Source organism: Hibiscus syriacus, unplaced genomic scaffold (genome assembly GCF_006381635.1).
Source record: "Hibiscus syriacus cultivar Baekdansim isolate YM2019G1 unplaced genomic scaffold, ASM638163v2 tig00110450_pilon, whole genome shotgun sequence".
Taxonomy (NCBI): Eukaryota; Viridiplantae; Streptophyta; class Magnoliopsida; order Malvales; family Malvaceae; genus Hibiscus; species Hibiscus syriacus.
Window position 1 is genome coordinate 11,029,082 of NW_024062743.1, and position 18,839 is coordinate 11,047,920.

An 18,839-nucleotide genomic window follows, 5' to 3' on the forward strand; every position below is an offset into this window, starting at 1 on the left:
TGCACCAACAAAAATCTTCAAGCCCATCACAATGATGTTTATTTCTTCCAGTAAGGTTGTTACGCTGGATGCCACTTACAACAAGGTCGAATTCGACAAAACTACTCATCAATTGCTCCAACCGATCATCATTCAGTTCTTGCACATCTGTTTTCAAAAGTATGCCAAGATAGTAAAAGGCAACTTCTGCATCATTGATCCCAGAGAAAAGAGACAGGACATTGATACCACCATGGAACATGTCTCTATACAGATCCTTGTGTATGGTTTTTAGGGAAACCTAGAAGCATTTCCACCTCATCAGATTCAAGTGGAACAATTTTATTCTTTTCAACCCATACCAGATTCCATTTTCAGCACTCATCAAGAACATACTTCTGGACACTCGAAGGTGGCTCGTTGTCATAAGCTTCAAGAGCCTTACATATCATTTCTGTCAATTTGGCACTTCCTGTACATGTTTATAAACAGTTCAACTTTGTTCTTGGATCCCAGGAAGGCCATCATTTCTTTGTCAATGGAAAAGCATCAGCACATGGAGGAAGCAGAATAAGAGAAAATATGTTCTCAATTGGCAGAATTATGAATATAGCCCTTTCAGTGTAGTAGCATGAAAATGCTTCGAATCTACAAATTCTGGCTCTACATCAAATAAGTACTGTGATATTCCAGTCCAAACATTAACTGGAGCAAGTGCCATGTGCTCATAGTAGAAATAAGAAGACTCAATAGCATCTTCTGGAAGTGTTCTTTGAGTTATCTGATCTGGTTTGGTATGAACCCCAAAAACCAATCATTGGATTTGAAAGATGAATTTGCTTATAGTAGAAATAAGAAGACTCAATAGCATCTTCTGGAAGTGTTCTTTAAGTTATCTGATCTGATTTGGTATGAACCCCAAAACCAATCATTGGATTTGAAAGATGAATTTGCTCATAGTAGAAATAAGGAGACCCAATAGCATCTTCTGGAAGTGTTCTTTGAGTTATCTGATCTGGTTCGGTAGGAACCCCAGAACCAATCATTTGAATTGAAAGATGAACTGCATGATCGTTTTCATTAAGAAGCTTTTTTTCAAGCTTCCTATACTTTTTCCTTTTCCACAAATCATAGCCTAAGTTTCGCCTTTGCTTGTAATTGAGATCATTGCATAATGGCTTCCTATCTTCTACCATAAGAAGTACGTCAGTAACCTTAGCCATTTGATCAGCACATATAAAATCTGTCAATTCTGCAATTGATGAATCTGAACCACATCTCTCCATGGTTATTGAAGCCTCAGCCTCTGAGAATCCCATTTTTGTCAAGTATAACAGTTTACTCTCCTCATCAGAATTAGAATTCATGATTTCCTCGATATCAGAAGAACTATCAATAACTGTGAAATCATCCTGAAAGATCGCTTCATAATCAGATGAGTTGTTATCAGGATCAACATGTTCCATGGGTGCGGATTTTTGATGAGCTTGTACCATTGTATATGTAGTCTTGCCATTGCATCAGATTACTGTTTGCATAAATTGGTTTTTCTCCCACAGAAAAGTATATTTCAGAGATGGCCTTCACTGAAAGATGATAAGCCACTATGTCAGCCTGGAACGGATTACCAAGCTATTTTTACTACTCTGTCCGACTAAATCCCTCCAGATACAGAAAATGGTCACCTCATTCAGAAGACACATATCTCAGACGTTTCTGTCAGAATGATTGAGTACTTCTTAAGTTTGTGACAATATTAAGAGAATTTCTCCAGTTACTTAACAATATTATTGTTTAGTGACACCAGAATGAGAGTATTCAGGATAAACATATTTGGAGCACGAATAAAGCCACAAGTATCCACCACAATGTATTGTCAAAATTGAACCTTGTAGGGATCATGATATTCAAGTCAAACAGACGTCGAGAGTAAACCAGAAATAGAAAATTGAGGCATCTAGAAAGCCCAATTTAGACAGATCTAGAGGGACATATTGAAGGCCAATTTCAACCAGAAATAGAATATTGGGGCATTTTGAAGGCTCACAGCAATATGAATATTTGGGCATTTTTGGAGGCTCATCTCAACAAGAAGTAATGTTGAGCACACTTTTAACATCTGTATCAGCAAATGTTGGGGCATTTTAAAGGTTCCTTCAGACATATCCATGTTGGCATTTTGAAGGCTTAGATTAACAAGAAGCAAATATCGGGGCATGCTGAAAGCCCATTTCAATCAGAATTAGGACTGTTGATGTATTTTTGAACGATCGTATCAGCAATTGTTGGGGCATGCTGAAGGCCCACATCATCATGTGTCAAGATCATTGACTTGAACAGATATTTCCAATGAGACAGAAAGGTATGAAGAATGAAAATGGTGAAACAATGACAATGAAGCTGACTATACATAATTGCTTCGTTCATCAGACAGTTACATTATGATCATGTTGTTGAAAAAATATCTACTCAGCAAATATGTTTTCAAATACCCAATCTTCTTAACCATGTGTCACATGATAGCGTGTTCCTTGTTAAGCTACATCACAATCGCATGAATAAAGATGGTCCCTTTGTAGACCATTCGATCCAAGGATCAGTTCCTCGAGACCTCGAAATCTGAATTTGGCCTTTTGTGTGTCGGTGATGATTGGAAATATTTCTTTGAGATTCCTATTATTAAGCTGTTTTTCACATCAGTTTTTTGCTTACTTGATGACATTGAAAAGGGAGACTCGACTCTCCCTTATATTACTGTTATTCCCGTTATTATTGGGATCATCATTGCTAGCCAGGGTGAACTGAGTTTTCATCTATTTTGGTTTTATCATGGGTGTTTCATCCCCAGCGGCAAGAATTCCATGAACCTCTTCCTGTACATGGCCCCTATAGCTGATATGTTTCTAATTCTTACAACGCTCATTACAGAAGAAAACGTGATCAGTATTATATTTGCCTTTGCCCGATATGAAATCGTGATCAGTCGGTATCTCCTATTCAATTCGAAACTAGTACATTTTGTGAATTTGACCAACTTTTTGGTCATACTAATATCACACTTGAATCTCCACTGAGTTTTGCTCTCAAATGGTCTTATGATATCATTCAAAAGCTTTGAACACTAGGCAAAGAGCTTCAATGATTAAGAAATCTTGGCAGAAGCCACAGAAAAGGATGAATGTGTTGTCAAACGCTTTATGAACGTCTGAGCAAAAACCACAAGAAAGGATGAATGTGTTGTCAAATGTTTTACAAACATCTGAGCAGAAGCCACAGAAAAGGATGAATGTGTTGTCAAGTGTTTTACATCTCGACAGAAACCATAGGAAAAGATGAATGTATTGTCAAATGTTTTATGAACCAGTGATTATGGTGCTGAACCAATGTTGTGATCATATGGTTTCCATTTTTGATCCAAGATAAAGTCTGTCTTCTTCAACCCCAAGATTAGAAGTTGAGATATGATGAAGATTTCTTTCCACAGAAGGAGAGCTGAAATTTTAACAACAAGAAACTATTAGAGCCAACTAAGATCAAACAATAGGTTGTTGTTAAACATCTTTACATGATATGGTTTGAGTTGCTTTGTTCGAGATCCAATTAGATGTGGAGACATGAAAGGAATTGGAATAAATCCTCCTTGTGATATGTTTCGAGAGTCAAATCAGAACAGACTCTACTCTCCTAATTAATCCCTGCTGAGTCAGGCATATCTATATCTACACTCTTCAAAGATGATAGATTCTCTTTTTAAAGATGACAGATTCTCTTTTCAAAGATGAAAACTTTATGGGATTTCTACACAAGTCCAAACAAATAAAGTTGGTTTTATCCAAGACAAAATGGGGCATTAAGGTCATAATTCTGACTACGACAAGAGTTCCACAAATGAAACAATTCTTCTGAGACTTTCATGAAGCAAAGAATACATAAAGATACAAGTTGATCAGATGGTTCTTCAGAAATGCAAGCTTGATAGCATAAGTTGCTACACTGATATCCAGAGGTGACCCTGGCAATAAATGATGAAGTGGAGGAAAACCGAGTTCACCATTTTGAAGTCAAATGAAGATTGCATCAACATTCATGCATCATATTTAGACATTTGCAAAATAGGAGTATTTTCATTCATTTTATCAATGTTGAATATTTGACAGGAATTTCAAAAATTTTAGAAAAGATTCAAATCCATCATCTGATGGATCAGCTTTTCTAGAAAAAGTTCATAATGAGAAGAACTCATCTGAAGAAGGAAGAATAAATTCATAATGAGAAGAATTTATTCAACCTTTTGCTCAAATCCATCATCTGATGGATCAGCTTTTCCAGAAAAAGTTCATAATGAGAAGAACTCATCTGAAGAAGGAAGAAGAAATTCATAATGAGAAGAATTTTTTCAACCTTTTGCTCAAATCCATCATCTGATGGATCAGTTTTTTCAGAAAAAGTTCATAATGAGAAGAACTCATCTGAAGAAGGAAGAAGAAATTCATAATGAGAAGAATTTGTTCAACCTTTTGCTCAAATCCATCATCTGATGGATCAGCTTTTCCAAAAAAAGTTCATAATGAGAAGAACTCATCTAAAGAAGGAAGAAGAAATTCATAATGAGAAGAATTTGTTCAACCTTTTGCTCAAATCCATCATCTGATGGATCAGCTTTTCCAAAAAAAAGTTCATAATGAGAAGAACTCATCTGAAGAAAGAAGAAGAAATTCATAATGAGAAAAATTTGTTCAACCTTTTGCTCAAATCCATCATCTGCTGGATCAGCTTTTCCAGAAAAAGTTCATAATGAGAAGAACTCATCTGAAGAAGGAAGAAGAAATTCATAATGAGAAGAATTTGTTCAACCTTTTGCTCAAATCCATCATCTGATGGATCAGCTTTTCCAGAAAAAGTTTATAATGAGAAGAACTCATCTGAAGAAGGAAGAAGAAATTCATAATGAGAAGAATTTGTTCAACCTTTTGCTCAAATCCATCATCTGATGGATCAGCATTTCCAGAAAAAGTTCATAATGAGAAGAACTCATCTGAAGAAGGAAGAAGAAATTCATAATGAGAAGAATTTGTTCAACCTTTTGCTCAAATCTATCATCTGATGGATCAACTTTTCCAGAAAAAGTTCATAATGAGAAGAACTCATCTGAAGAAGGAAGAAGAAATTCATAATGAGAAGAATTTGTTCAACCTTTTGCTCAAATCCATCATATGATGGATCAGCTTTTCCAGAAAAAGTTCATAATGAGAAGAACTCATCTGAAGAAGGAAGAAGAAATTCATAATGAGAAGAATTTGTTCAACCTTTTGCTCAAATCCATCATCTGATGGATCAGCTTTTCCAGAAAAACTTCATAATGAGAAGAACTCATCTGAAGAAGGAAGAAGAAATTCATAATGAGAAGAATTTGTTCAACCTTTTGCTCAAATCCATCATCTGATGGATCAGCTTTTCCAGAAAAAGTTCATAATGAGAAGAACTCATCTGAAGAAGGAAGAAGAAATTCATAATGAGAAGAATTTGTTCAACCTTTTGCTCAAATCCATCATCTGATAGATCAGCTTTTCCAGAAAAAGTTCATAATGAGAAGAACTCATCTGAAGAAGGAAGAAGAAATTCATAATGAGAAGAATTTGTTCAACCTTTTGCTCAAATCCATCATCTGATGGATCAGCTTTTCCAGAAAAAGTTCATAATGAGAAGAACTCATCTGAAGAAGGAAGAAGAAATTCATAATGAGAAGAATTTGTTCAACCTTTTGCTCAAATACATCATCTGATGGATCAGCTTTTCCAGAAAAAGTTCATAATGAGAAGAACTCATCTGAAGAAGAAAGAAGAAATTCATAATGAGAAGAATTTGTTCAACCTTTTGCTCAAATCCATCATCTGATGGATCAGCTTTTCCAGAAAAAGTTCATAATGAGAAGAACTCATCTGAAGAAGGAAGAAGAAATTCATAATGAGAAGAATTTGTTCAACCTTTTGCTCAAATCCATCATCTGATGGATCAGCTTTTCCAGAAAAAGTTCATAATGAGAAGAACTCATCTGAAGAAGGAAGAAGAAATTCATAATGAGAAGAATTTGTTCAACCTTTTGCTCAAATCCATCATCTGATGGATCAAATTTTCCAGAAAAAGTTCATAATGAGAAGAACTCATCTGAAGAATGAAGAAGAAATTCATAATGAGAAGAATTTGTTCAACCTTTTGCTCAAATCCATCATCTGATGGATCAGCTTTTCCAGAAAAAATTCATAATGAGAAGAACTCATCTGAAGAAGGAAGAAGAAATTCATAATGAGAAGAATTTGTTCAACCTTTTGCTCAAATCCATCATCTGATGGATCAGCTTTTCCAAAAAAAGTTCATAATGAGAAGAACTCATCTGAAAAAGGAAGAAGAAATTCATAATGAGAAGAATTTGTTCAACCTTTTGCTCAAATCCATCATCTGGTGGATCAGCTTTTCCAGAAAAAGTTCATAATGAGAAGAACTCATCTGAAGAATGAAGAAGAAATTCATAATGAGAAGAATTTGTTCAACCTTTTGCTCAAATCCATCATCTGATGGATCAGCTTTTCCAGAAAAAGTTCATAATGAGAAGAACTCATCTGAAGAAGGAAGAAGAAATTCATAATGAGAAGAATTTGTTCAACCTTTTGCTCAAATCCATCATCTGATGGATCAGCTTTTCTAGAAAAACTTCATAATGAGAAGAACTCATCTGAAGAAGGAAGAAGAAATTCATAATGAGAAGAATTTGTTCAACCTTTTGCTCAAATCCATCATCTATTGGATCAGCTTTTCCAGAAAAAGTTCATAATGAGAAGAACTCATCTGAAGAAGGAAGAAGAAATTCATAATGAGAAGAATTTGTTCAACCTTTTGCTCAAATCCATCATCTGATAGATCAGCTTTTCCAAAAAAAGTTCATAATGAGAAGAACTCATCTGAAGAAGGAAGAAGAAATTCATAATGAGAAGAATTTGTTCAACCTTTTGCTCAAATCCATCATCTGATGGATCAGCTTTTCCAGAAAAAGTTCATAATGAGAAGAACTCATCTGAAGAAGGAAGAAGAAATTCATAATGAGAAGAATTTGTTCAACCTTTTGCTCAAATACATCATCTGATGGATCAGCTTTTCCAGAAAAAATTCATAATGAGAAGAACTCATCTGAAGAAGAAAGAAGAAATTCATAATGAGAAGAATTTGTTCAACCTTTTGCTCAATTCCATCATCTGATGGATCAGCTTTTCCAGAAAAAGTTCATAATGAGAAGAACTCATCTGAAAAAGGAAGAAGAAATTCATAATGAGAAGAATTTGTTCAACCTTTTGCTCAAATCCATCATCTGATGGATCAGCTTTTCCAGAAAAAGTTCATAATGAGAAGAACTCATCTGAAGAAGGAAGAAGAAATTCATAATGAGAAGAATTTGTTCAACCTTTTGCTCAAATCCATCATCTGATGGATCAAATTTTCCAGAAAAAGTTCATAATGAGAAGAACTCATCTAAAGAAGGAAGAAGAAATTCATAATGAGAAGAATTTGTTCAACCTTTTGCTCAAATCCATCATCTGATGGATCAGCTTTTCCAGAAAAAATTCATAATGAGAAGAACTCATCTGAAGAAGGAAGAAGAAATTCATAATGAGAAGAATTTGTTCAACCTTTTGCTCAAATCCATCATCTGATGGATCAGCTTTTCCAAAAAAAGTTCATAATGAGAAGAACTCATCTGAAGAAGGAAGAAGAAATTCATAATGAGAAGAATTTGTTCAACCTTTTGCTCAAATCCAACATCTGATGGATCAGCTTTTCCAGATAAAGTTCATAATGAGAAGAACTCATCTGAAGAAAGAAGAAATTCATAATGAGAAGAATTTATTCAACCTTTTGCTCAAATCCATCATCTGATGGATCAGCTTTTCCAGAAAAAGTTCATAATGAGAAGAACTCATCTGAAGAAGGAAAAAGAAATTCATAATGAGAAGAATTTGTTCAACCTTTTGCTCAAATCCATCATCTGATGGATCAGCTTTTCCAGAAAAAGTTCATAATGGGAAGAACTCATCTGAAGAAGGAAGAAGAAATTCATAATGAGAAGAATTTGTTCAACCTTTTGCTCAAATCCATCATCTGATGGATCAGCTTTTCCAGAAAAAGTTCATAATGAGAAGAACTCATCTGAAGAAGGAAGTAGAAATTCATAATGAGAAGAATTTTTTCAACCTTTTGCTCAAATCCATCATCTGATGGATCAGCTTTTCCAGAAAAAGTTCATAATGAGAAGAACTCATCTGAAGGAGAAGAAAAAGTTCAAAATGAGAAGAGCTTATTCAACCTTTCGCATAATTCTATCACAGAAGCAGATAGATTAGCATCAGCTTTTCCATAGAAAGTTCATAATGAGAAGAACTCATCTGAAGAAGAAGAAGTTCACAATGAGAAGATCTTGTTCAACCTTTTGCATAATTCTATTACAGAAAGAGATAGATTAGCATCAACCTTTCCAGAGAAAGTTCATAATGAGAAGAACTCATATGAAGGGGAAAGAAAAAGTTCATAATGAGAAGAACTTATTCAGCCTTTTGAATGACTCTATCACAGAAGGAAATAGGTCAACATCATCCCCAGCGAAAAAGTTCATAATGAGAAGAGCTAATCCCAAAGAAGAATTATTTCAACATTCCCATCATAATCAATGGAAGCCAAATGAAAAAAATTATTGTCTTTTTCGTCTTTGCTCTATTCTTGTTAACACAAGGATGAGCAAAGAGGGGCAGTTGTAGACATCAATTTTTTTTATTTTATTTTAAAATTTATTATTATTATTATTATAATAATTATTATTATTATATATTATTTATTAATATTACAAAACCCAAATCGAGGCCCAATTACAAACTTGGTGGCCCATATCCAGAAGCCTATAACAAACCCTAAACCTAATTTAGGGTTTGTATCATCTAGCCGCCTCTTCAATTACCACGCGGTGCCTCCTCTGCTGCCAACACCACTGCCGACGCTCCACCAGTGCCACACCTCCGATGAAGACTCCAGAAGACTCAGAGCAGCCGCACATGTTGAAGTCTAGAGTGAGTCACCACTATAGTTTGGTGACTCACTAAACTTTGCCCTATTATCCGGTCCGAAGAAGACACTGTGGTGGCTATAAAAGCTACCACCGAACCTGCAAAAAAAGGAGGAGAGGAAGGACCGGAGATAACAAACAACAGCAAGCCAAACAAAACCCATAGCAACAAATCAAAAAGCAAAGAGAGAATAGAGTGAGAAAACTTACCACCGAGGAAGCTACGCCATAGTCAGAACCTTCGCACGCCGCAAAAGAAATTGAAATACCGAGAGTATTTCTGTAGATCTAGGTAACTACAAGGCTTTTAGAGAAAAAGGACACCGGGTTCGTCTTTAGGACATTCGGATCTTTATTTTGGGAAATTTTGAAATTTTCCGGCCACCGGCAGTGGTGGCCGGTGGTGATTGTCGACGCCGTAGCACAGCTGCCGGGCGGTGGCCTCTCTCTCAGTTTTAGAGAGAGGCGAGAGAATTCTGGTTCTCTCTCAGTATTGAGAGAGAAGGGAGAAAAGAGAATGAGAGAGCTGGCCCTTCGGGCCAGCCATTTGGGGAATTTATACCCCTTCCCGAACGACGTCGTTTTGGGAAGGGGTATATGCGTAATTTACATGTATGGCTAAATCCTTTCTGTAGCCATCCGAGTTTTGTAATCATTCATTTTAGTCACTAAAACTAACTTCTAAATGTTCTAATTCAGTCTTCGAATTTTATTTTATTATGTTTTAATCCTTACCAGTATTAAATAATATATTTAGGATAAATATCATATTTAGTCCCTATTAATTTTAATATTTCTATTTTAATCACTGATTAAATAAATAATGGTTAATTACACTACTAGTATTTATATTTTATGATAATTCTAATCATGTCTCTTAAATATTTATATTTTATAATTTGATCATTAAATTTTATATAATCTTAATTTTAACCATAAGTTTTATTATTTTTAAATTTTTAAGTTCATATATTTATAAATATGATCCATTAGTTTTTAATATTATTACTTTTAATTTTTTTCATTTTAATTATTGTTATTTTATTTTATTATTACGTTTGATATATGTTTAAATTATTATCTTCATGATAATTTTATTATTATTATTAAGTTATATAAATATATTTATATAATATTTATTTATTTATTCTATTTTTTTATTCAATAAAAATCCTATTTATAAATTTAATTTTATAAATTACTTTTAAGAAAAATAAACATATTTTGATATGTATTTATTATTTAATATCTAAGAAAAGAGCTGTCTTAAAATACCTAGAAGTCTTTTTCTGATATTCTTAAATAAATAAATGTCCTACTTTTATAAATTGTATATATTAATCTATTTTTTAGATAAATATTTTAATATTTATTTATTTTTTAATATCAAAGGAATGAGCTGTCTTAAAACACCTAGAAGCTCTTTTATGATATTTCTAAATAAATAAATATCTTATTTATATAAATTAATAAATTTACTTAAAATTATAGTAATAAATTTAAATTAAATATATTTTTAATTTTTAATTTTTAATAATAGAGATAATTTATAATTAAAAAGTACCAATTTTGGGCGTTGTAGGGGTGCTAATCCTTCCCTAAATGTAACCGACCACGAATCCCTTTTTATTATTAAAAAGAACGAATTTTTGGTTAAAACGCAGATCAGTTTATCTTTTAATTGATGTTTTCTTAAAAACTCTTTTAAAAGATATTTTTTTAGGTATTTGACTTACCTGACCCAAAAGGCCGATGGCGACTCCCAAATTATTTTCAAAACCATTTATTCACATCACTTTTCCCGTCAAGTAAATATTTCGTGCCCGGACGAAAACCGGTTACGACAGTGGTATTAACCACTGCCTTAGAAACGAATTCGCCCCGATGTGTGTAATCGCTGCAGTAGGCGGACCGTCCCCCGAGGTTTACACGGTCGCTCCGAATTCCGTACACCCGAAACCGGAGTGGACTGCTGGTGGTATTGCACTTCTGATCAGAAAGCACGGAGAGAACAACTTTAGAAAACACTTGGAGAGTGAATTCTAATTGTAAAGAGTGTGTGTTGAGAAGCTGAATTTAGCTCTCTATTTATAAGCTAGAAGTAAGGGTAAATCCGTCCAACAAGAAAATCAAATTAAATTTGATTTTAATTCTGAATTTAAACCCTTTTTGTAATTCCTCTTGATGAATCTGACTCAAAAAAGAGTCCATGTTCATTGCATAAAAATTAAACAGTTATAACTCCTGAAATTAAATCAGATAACTCCTGTAACTCCTGATATTAACAGCTTGTCTCTCCCATGAACAAAACTTGAAATCAGTCCAGATACATCTTAAATTCTGATTTAATTTAAGAAAATATCAGTTTAATTTATTTAATTTCAGTCAACTAATAATCAGTTATTATCATCTGAAATATTCGAACTTTAACAGTCTCAGTAGCCTATAAATATCAGATGAATCTTTCACATTTTTCATTTAATCTTTCGGAGAAAAATTCCTTATGAATTTTCTCTAAAAATATAGCATTCGTGAGGATGTGTCAAAGACACATATTATCATGCATTGTTCTCTATCACTCAACAAGGAAATGGAGAATGTGAACCTTAAATACCATTCCCACTAGTATTTCCAACTATATATGGGATTGAGCATTACCAACATAATAAAGAATTGCCAATTATAGAATCTGGTCAGCTTTGAGAATAAAGAAATCTTGGTATGGGTTTTTTTTATTATAAGTATGGGGATTTGTTTTTGGGAAATGACAGAGCAAATCAATTATTTAATTGATTTCCAGCTTTGGTGGGTACAAAAATTAGTTGGCCGAAAGTGAAAGCTAAAAGCAATGGATTTCAACCTTGTCTGCCATACCATATCCTTAAAAAAATCATATCTCTTATTGAGTGGCCCTAAATGATAACCCAATTATTTTCTAATTAAGTTTTATATCATTTCACATATTTTAAACTAAAAAAAATCTAACTCCATATATGGGTGTGACATTATTATTCTTTTTTCTTTTTCTGACATTAATTATATATATATATATATATATATATATATATATATATATATATATATATATATATATATATATATATATATTGTGTATTATAGAAAACAATTGTTTGAAGTTGTAATAGTGGCAAAAGTTTATGCTTTTATTCCTCTGGACTCAGATTGGACTCACCAAAATCTTTACATTTATATTGTTTAGTTTTTTCATTATTTTTTCTCCAATTAAATGATAATACATATCACAGTAACACTATCGGAAAGAACATCTTTCTTTCGTCCTAAATGTAAGTAATACTATTCGTTACGACTTCATTTTCGTCACTTTTTGCTCTCCATTTTCAATTGATTAGGATTTTCTTTTCCTTAGCCGGCTGGGGGTAAAACAGTAATCTCCTCATTGGTCCTAGCATATTGAGTGAGACAAATGAGTTTTCTTTTGCTACTCTGTTGTATTGAGTATGGATAAATGTTGCGTGCCGCAGTTTAATATACAGTTAAGGAAATTTGGTCTCAAAAAATTATTATTTTTTTATCATTTTCGTTAAAAAAATTACCTAAAACATTATTATTTTTACTGAAAATATTATTATTGGCCGCTTTACCAGGTTTATTAACATATCCGGTAAAGCGCTACCTAAAATATTATTTTTCTACCAGAAATGTTAATATTTGGTACTTTACCGGAAATGTTAAAAAACATTATTTTTTAGGTAAAAATAATGTTTTAGGTAATTTTGTACCGAAAATGTTAAAAAATAATAATATTTTCGGTAGCGTCGTTCTTTAACCGTATATTAAGGTTGTCGTACGGTAGAACTTCCCGTATTATTGATCTAGTTCAAAATTTGTTGAGTTCGACTCAAAAAAATTAAAATTAAGTTTGACTCGATTTAAAAGTTCATGTGCATATATTCGACTCGAACTCGAAATTAAAAATTGAAGCTTGCACCAACTCGAAACATTTTCGATCTTAACTCGATTGAATCTCAAACTCGAGCTAAGTTCAAACTTGAACTTTAAGTACATAAAAGTCTTATATTGTATTTTAAGAAAAAACAATATATAATTACTAATATTGTTAATAATTTAATTTAAAGAAATAGGATGCTCAAAAGTATAAGAACCAATTTAAATGAAAAGTATATAAGAAGAGACGAACTCATGATTTTACATTATGAGTGAATTTCTAAAATTTTAAGAAATAACGAACTTATAAAATTACAAGAACAAAAAACAAATTTTAAATAGAAAATACATAAAAAAATCTAAAATATATAATAATTTTAAATTTTTAAAAGGATAATTGCCCCATCTATTCCTTCGATAGCTCAAAATGAGGTAAAACAGTAATCTCCTCAGATCCTTTAAGATTCAAATAAATTTTCATATAAAATTTAAATGTTTTTGGGAGGAGCCGACTATGGGAAAACTCAGGGGTGGATGTACATGACTCCATAGGGGAGTCATTGCACACCCATTATTTTGAGAAAAGTGTTAAATTTAATTTAGTTTACTAATGGGAATACGAAAAAAATAAGAAAATTTGCACATCCAATTTTTTTAAATCGAATATTAAAATTTTGAACTTCCTTTTTCAATTTCTAGATCTACCACTCTGTAAAACATTAATAGTAATACATTTGCGTAAAAAATAAAATAAGTGGTTAAAACTGCAAAAATATAAACCCTTCAGCAAGAGAAATTATTAGATGGATCTGACTCATAAAGTCATCAATGGTCCTAGTGAATCACATCCATTAATTTTAAAATAACTTTCAAATAATTATCAACCCCTTATTTACACGTAGGAAAGAAATGAAGATTCACCTTGAAAAAAATAAGATGGGAAATATTATTGATTGGGACCACGAATAACGTGGTGAGTCGGGTTCATCGAATAATTCTTTCTTCATCGGGTTTTTAAATCCACCAGATCCCTTAAGAGTCCATTGAATTCGGGGTTTTTTGGCCCACTACCCCAAACGGGTCAATTATTTAAGGTATTGAGCCTACCGAGACTTTATTTTGGAGAATACGACAATTTCTACAATGCACTATTAGATATTATTTTTAAATGTTCCCAAGTAGTGGACCCCATTGGGCCATCATTTTATTGTCATTAAAATGCCTCGTCACGCCAAGGTGACGAATCTATTAGAAAATTTTTTAAAAAAAATTAAATTTAAAAAAAAATAGGTGGAACTCGTCACATCGAGGTGATGAGTTCCTTCAAATAAAAAAATAGTAGTCATTCTCAATGGGCAGATAGGGCAACGATCAGTAACAGTCACTTCGAGGTGACGAGCTCGGCCGGGAAACAAATTTAAAAAATTAAAATTAAAAGAACAATGAACTTATTTATATTTAAAAAAACGAAGTAAATAAATAATTACAAAAAAATAATTTTTTTACAAAAAAACTACAAAGATTTATCTATATTTCCTAAGTTCTTGACTATGCCGAAGAGTTGTCGAATGGTAATATTGGGGGCTCATCAAGTACGCCTGGGTTGTAGGCCTTTATTGTCGTTGTCATGCTGAAGAGGTGTACTCAACACACTCTGTGATCCACCTTCGAAATACGGTTATACATTTATGACATTTGACGTCATCATTGTCGTAACTGCTTCAACTTGGATACCACTTTGTTGACCATATAGAATATGGTCCCATTCACCCACAATCGGATGTTCTATCGAAGATGCTTGAGTGTATTGCAATGTATGTCATGAACCTCCAACCCAATTCGGTCAAGTCTCGATTGATGTATGAAATAGAGGATAGAAACTAGCCTGAGATGCATAGTAATATTGTTCAGATGCAGATGCTGAAGCGGAAGAAGACGATGACGATGCTTTCTTCTTGGACTTTGACTTGGACTTGGCGCATGTGCCCTATGATGTTGTCATTCTCCATTATCTTCTAGTCTCGTGAGATATGATTTCCCATTTGCTTCATAAGTTTGGAGATAGGGAGAATAGTCGAATCTAGGTCCAATGGTGTAATGTCGTCACGCTGGGGAACGATAGTTCACGTTGATTCTATAGGTCGATGTAGTAAGCGTGCCTCACCAGCCAAATTTCGTTATGTTTCCCACGCGTATTGATAGCATGGAATGCGTCCATATCAACCATTTGCGTAGGAATCGGCTGTTGCGACGCAAACTGTCGCATCACTCTATCAGTAGTGTGCCACTCAACAATCGCTTGGTGCAATAACGGCATCACGGCACACCATAAGTGGGATCCCTCAAAAAATCATACCGACAATAACTAGTTGATCTCGTCGTCAACATATAGAAACCAAGAGAACTGAAAATATTAAATATCGAAGTTAGCGTATATAAAATTAAAAAGATTCAAAATAATAATAATAATAATTTCGTATGTCATACCGCATATCGACCGACGATGTCGATCCTCATCCGTATGTCATGTGCAGTGACACCCGCCAACTTTGTGTCTGATATTTTATGTCGCCCACTAAAATATTTAAAATAAAAATAATATTATAAACAAATAAAATAAATAAATTTATAAAATTCAAAAAGATGTTAAATAAATGAAATTAAACAATTACCTTGCAGCTAGCGGAAACTCGACTTGACGAGTTCCACCTAATTTCTTTTAAATTTATCAAATTTTTTTATTTTTCAATTTTTAAAAAAAATATTTTTTAATGAACTCGTCACCTCGACATGATGAGTAATTTTAATGACAATAAAATAATACCCCACGTGTGGCTTACTACTTGAGACCATTTAAAAATAATATCCGATGAAACGCTTCACCAAAATAAAGTCTAGGTAGACCTAATACCCTAAATAATTAACCCGCTTGAGTTATTGGGAAAAAACACTAAATTTTCTATCTCAAACCCTTATATAGATGTAAGGGTCTATTTGTTTGGCTGTAATTGGTTTTCTGAAAATTGAATTCTGGAAAATGAATTATATTTCTGGAAAATATTTTCCAGAAAATAGTTTACATTGTTTGGATGTTGTATTGTAAAATGTTTAACGCTGTTTGGTTAGTTTTCCTGAAAACAATTTACGAAATCTTTTTTTTTTTTATAAAAATGTATATATTTTAATATTTTTCTTGTTATTTACATTTTAATTTTTTTTAAGTTATGTTATAAAATTGTATTTTATAAAATTTTGAAATGAAATGTTTTATTTGTATAAGTACACGAAATTAAATTTGTAGATAATATACTAATTTATGTTGATTATGTTATAAATACACAATTTTAGGTTTGAAGTATTCATGATACTTTATCTATTAGCATTTTTAAAATTAAAATTTTAACTCATAATTAATATTATATGTAGGTTTAATTGATATAATGTTGATAATGTATTAAAAATGTATTATCAAAGTATATAATTAAAATTACATCATTATTAAAACAACAATAATACATCACATTGAAATAATAATAATATTTTCAAAGTGTTTAATTAAAACTACACCACATTAAGATAACGATATTATACAACCATAATAATACAAATATATTGTCTAATTCATAATTAGTGCTACAACACATCAAACCAACATATGATTAAAGTCTATAAATAGTACTACAACACATTAAAGCCTAAATATTATCTAAGTCATAAATAGTAGTACTCGACATTAAAAGTTCACATCCTAACTTTGAGGAAACTTTTGAAGCCAAATTTTCCTATGTTTTGGTTTTTTTGCCAAGAAAGCTTTGGCCTCCAACTCATTTTTCGTTAAAAAATCAAACACCTAATAAAGAAAGTCGTCATCAAATCCTTCTTTCTCCATTGACATATCTTCTTCGTAAAGATATGGTGTCTGATCCTCTGTAAATTTTTTTTAGTGCTTCTGCAATCACACCAAGTTTCTCACCTACAAATTTAATATGATAATCCTCGACATTCTCTTAGACATTCTTTCTTTTACGTTTTGATGTACCAGATGAAGATAATTTTAATTTTTCCTCATCGATATCTTGAGTGTCGAAATTTAACGGCACTGAACCTTCATTAACATCATCCAATTTTATATCAGTGAATGTTCTAGCAAAACTCCTTGTTTCCATATCTTGACCAACAACAAGAGCCATCGCATCTTAAAAATCAATTTTTTGTTCAAAAATGGTCCAAATTTTGGGTGTACATGTTAAATATTATACACAGTTAGCATAAAAAGTAAAATTCAAATATCATTTATTAAAATAAGTATATAAAGATTACCGTCATTATAGCATCGTATGTCACTTCGTTGCAAGTTATCATTCTCAAGTTCTCATCCCACCCTAATCCACTTTCTTCACAAATTGTACATATAGTTTTCCATGTATTTTTTATAGTCCTCAAATGATTTTCCACGTGTTTGGTGGCACATTGGACTTGAAATTTTTCGGAAATAACTGTAGCAACTCGATTTATAGAAACTGCTCTGTATGTATTAAATGGCTTATTACCTTTTTGCATATCCTCTGCAAGTATTTCGAGAAATAGACGTTCCATTGGTTTTGTCCACCTAAAATGTTTTGATGTGCTCATTTCTACATTAATAATCATAAAAAAGTAAGTAATTAGACTACTAACAAACATAAATTATCCAGCAATTATGTAACAATTTGTAATATCAACCCACAAATATACACCAAGCACTCAACTCACAAGCATATGTAAATGTCCAACAAACATAAAACATAACATTTATAAAACCAACAAACTTTAAAATTATAATTTCAACATCCAACAAATTATATTCAATGTCCAACAATCTAAAAACATTATCAATTTCAATATTCAACAAACTAAAAACAACAATATTTAAGTCTGTGAATCCAAGAGCCCCAAAGCCAATGCTGAAGCAGCGAATCCCACTATTGTTTTATGAATAGAATTACGTTCCATCTACAAAGAAATTAGACGTCAAAATTTATGAATTTTTTAACTTTATATTAAATTATAACCACTATTGTTTTATGAATAGAATTATGTTCAATCTTGTAGCTAGATAAGTGTTCTTTATTTGTTTTAACTCATTTTGGGTAAAGTCTACTATATCTCAATATTATGTATAAGTTTCATATGAAGTATTAATAATTTATGCCATAAATCATATGGATTTGATCCAAATTTATATTTACCTAACAAAAATATATTATAAGAAACTAGATTCATATTACATTTAAGCTATAACCTAAAGCTAAAGTTCATATTACGTTTAAGCTTTTACCTAAGCTAAAGTGGATGTAATTTATGTCGATATACTATTAAGAATTTATGTCATGTATCATATATTTGAAAAACGTAAGTTATTTCCCTTTTGTGATCAATGATATACCAGGTTCTCCTCGTATTGGAGAAAATTTTAACCAAATGTGCAGGTGGACTCCTATAAGAAGAACCTGTCACAAATATTACAACTAATAAGATTCAGAAAAATAGTTTCAGTCAAGACAAAGCAAACTTATATGTTACAAAACAGAGGGACGCCAGCAATCAACGTTAGGTAAATCCAACAAGGATCAAGGGTCACGTGGAGGAAGGACTACACGCTTGAGGTTTGGGGATATTCGTATCAAAAGCATGGGCGGAAAGAGATTGCATTGTACTGTTGGAACCATACTACCTTTAAAAAAATTGCTGAACAGTGGGGAGAGTTAATCGCATTGGGAGAAAATGCAACTCTAGAATTTATGTGCAAGGCTTAACAGCTGAAAAATTTTAACATACTAAAATTTTAAGT